The sequence below is a fragment of the Primulina tabacum genome, chromosome 1, assembly GCF_025594145.1.
Source record: "Primulina tabacum isolate GXHZ01 chromosome 1, ASM2559414v2, whole genome shotgun sequence".
Taxonomy (NCBI): domain Eukaryota; kingdom Viridiplantae; phylum Streptophyta; class Magnoliopsida; order Lamiales; family Gesneriaceae; genus Primulina; species Primulina tabacum.
This window is the reverse complement of record NC_134550.1, coordinates 46,027,971-46,031,708: the sequence shown is the minus strand read 5'-3', so window position 1 is coordinate 46,031,708 and position 3,738 is coordinate 46,027,971.

Here is a 3,738-nt window from a genome sequence, read left to right as displayed (position 1 = left end):
CTACCGTCTTATTTATAGGCAAGAAGCATTCAATATGGAAAAAGTCGGAAGGTCACAAATCAGGTGAAACGTTTCACCATTTATTCAAAAGAGGAGTTAATCACAAACTAGTGATTTGGACACACGTGGACGGTCAGGACGTACCTCGTAAATTGTACAAGGTAGACGAAAGGACGTGCACGGTTATCGAATCGTCAATCTTATCCATCTCGAAATATGGAACGTTTTTCGACGGGAAGTTAAGGCTGATTCATGCATCATTGTGGTACCGTATTATAGCCCGAGAGGTTTTAAAGCCCCGGCATCCTATTTTGTAGCCCGGGAGGTTCGAGGTCCCAGTACATGATTTAATAACTCGGGAGATTGGAGTTCACAGTATTTTATCTTTAAGCTCGGGGACCGTTAAATCATGGCACTTCGGTTGGTTCGTCATCGGTTATTTATCTTCAAAAAGATTTCATTGGGTCACTTATCAAGAATTAAAAAGACATAAACCAAGGCAACTTTTTATTTGAGGGAATTTTTGCGAATTACATTTATGTATTTTTCCTCTACAGAAGCCCTCCACTTCACCATCAAGCTCTTTACAGAGCTGCCAGTGAACGCCTTCATAAAGCTATCAGAATCGGCAATGTTCTGCAGTATCTTCTTCTCCTTGTAAAGCATTAACTGGAGGACATAGTCGTCCTCAAAGAGATTTACGGTATCGAAAATGAGCAAACGTTCCCGATATTTCTCAAGCTTTGCCACCAGCCGAGGAGTGGTAGCTTCTCCGCATTCATAGAGGAACTGTAATCCTTGCAACTCCTCCCAGAAATTGAGGATCTTTTGGAAAGCTTCATCTTCCAGTTCAACTTTTCCCTTCTCAAAAGCTGCATTCATGAACTCTGTTGCCATATCGGGAGCCTTCGAATTACTTGAACCTGTCATTATCCTTCTCAGGTTGTAAATTTGCTGGTATGGTGGGGAAATATGGGACCTATTATATATAGGAGGAGAAAGCCAATCGCAGCCGTTAATCTAGGAGCGCATGAACGATTAGGATGAACTTTGGAAGTTGTATTGGGCAGATGAAAAGACATGTACGGATATCGAGGAGGCAGGCTCATTATTACCTCCGAATACGGACAGTTTTCGGCTGTACCAACAATCATGCATGCGTCATAAAGACACCTCTTGGACTTCCTGAGAGTACTAAACGACAAATATGACTGATCGGGACAGCGAGTCAAGCTCTAGCCCGAATATTTTAGGGATGGGTGGTGATACCCCCATTAGAATCCGGGTAAGCATTAACCCAGTTTGTTACTTGGATAGCCGAGATTATGACCCATATGCGTGATAGGTTTCCTAAAGACCCAGGCAAGTTTTCTCTTCCCGGGCATTTTGTTTTACCCGAGCTCTTCGCAAAGCATCCCGGGCCCTTGCAAAGCCATCTGGACGCTTCTCGCCTTCTCGGGCAGAGTTCCCGGATACATCACCACTTGGGCAACCTCGAGAAATGAACCATACTCAAGTGTGATTGATACAGGCCATCCAATCTGTCAGAGCAACTTGGGTGTGGAGTGTCCGAGAAGTCATCAGAAGCTAGTTTGGTAAACCGACTTAGTAGATGTCACGGAAATCGAGGTAACTACCCATTCCTCTACTATAAATAGCAGGTATTAATGTCACTTAAAGGATCCAAGAAAAAAATCTTTGAATTCTAAGCACCATACATCTTTTCTCTAAAATATTACTTGTGTTCATCTTCAACCTGCTGACTTTAGCATCGGAGTGGCTACGTCGGACACCCCTCCGGCGCCCATTCACGAGTTACTTTCTTGTTTGCAGGTGCTAATCCAAGCCATTATCTTCACTCAAAATTCCCAAACATTACAAATTGTTGATTTGATCCGTTGGAGCTCCCTACCCAGCTCACCCATTTCAGCGAGATCACATCGTTATCGTATTTCAATCTTAAAGCATTGTATATCTATTTTTGTTTTAAAAAAATTGGGTTATTTTTTGAAGTGCTAATTATGTGGCTCTCACGTAATGCTCACATGTACAATCCCACATCAACATGCCCGATGAAAAAGAATTAAAATTGAGATTGAAAAATTTTGAAATATATGAGATTAAGACTCAATTTTGACAATATTGAAGACTGTTAGGATTGAGAGATTGATTAGAGGGGTGGATGAGAAATCTACGCAAAATCTCCAAATAATTCGGTTGGGTTGACAAAAGTAAAATTTTTATTCCATCAGTTAGTCTCAACAAGCTAGAAAAATATGAAAGCGCGGAAAGAGGCTCGTTGAACTGAGTTGAACAATAATACAATATGCTTTTGTTCGGTTAGGCTACGTGATAAAAATAAAGTGCACAAACGTTGCTTACGGATGCTCGGAGACCAAATACTTCTACGTCACCCTTTCTTCCGTTGTCTTGATTTTGTAAAAACCTTTGTCGTTTGATTAAAAAATGCACATACGACAACGGTTTTCACTAAAACCGTTGTTAAAAAGCATACGACAACGGTTTTAGTAAAGACCGTTGTCGTATGTGCGTTGTTGATTTGGTTTTTTTTTGTAGTGTGTTATCCATCAATGATTCATCAATCTTCTTAGGCTCTAATTGTGACATGAAGGCTGCATGCAAGAATCCATTAATTATTTCGTAGTTATAAGGGGTGCATAATGGTTACTAATTAACAATGATAGTGGATGAGTTTTGCTCCTTTGTAGCATATCCCTATGATAGGATTGTTGTCAACATTGTTATGAGCATTATCAGTTGAGTACTCATCATCTAGGATGTCATCTGTGTAATTTACTTCAGTTGGGTTCATATCTTGTCAACAAAATCTTCTTGTTCTTCAACATTCTACCTGGATAGCTAATCTGGAATTTCTAGTTCTCGAGACCGATGAATTTTTTTGTTCATATGACTTCATCTTCACTGTCTGTTCTAAATAAATGTTTCTAATCTGCTCAGATCAGCAAAGTAAGTTTGATCATCAGTATGCTCAATTTCATCAAAGACCACGTGTATAGTTTCTTCTACATTCAATGTCTTCTTATTAACACTCGGAAAACCTTACTTATCGAAGAATAACCAAAAAAATATTAACATCAAACTTTGCATCAAAAGTAGATAGATGATTTTCCTATTATTATGAAATGTAACATTTGTATTCAAACACACGAAATTAACACATTTGGTTTCTTATTATTCTAGATCTCATAAAGTGTTTTACCAACTTTATTATTTAGTGTAATCATGTTTTGTGTGTAGAAAGCAGTGTTAACTGCTTCTGCCCAAAACCGTTGAGAAATCCAGGAATTAGTTAGCATTTTCCTAGGAGCTTCCTTCGAAGTTTGATTCCTTCTTTCAGCCACATCGTTTTGGTGAGAGGTTCTAGCTGTTGAGTACTCATGTTGGATTCCTTGATCATCTAGATAAGATTCGAGGATTTTATTTGTAAAATTAGTGTCACGGTCACTTTGAATCTGATCTATCCTAAAATATTTCTCATTTTAATACATTTTAAAATTTTGATCAACTGAGAACTATATGATCCTTACCATTTAAGAAAATTACTCACGTGAATTTTGAAAATTGATAATCACCAATGTGTATATCATTCCCCCTTAACCTTATTATTGATATGGGCCCGAAGAGATTCATGTGAACTAGTTTAAGTTCACTCCATTTTTTAAAAAATCCAGATATAATTTTCTTGGCTATCTAACA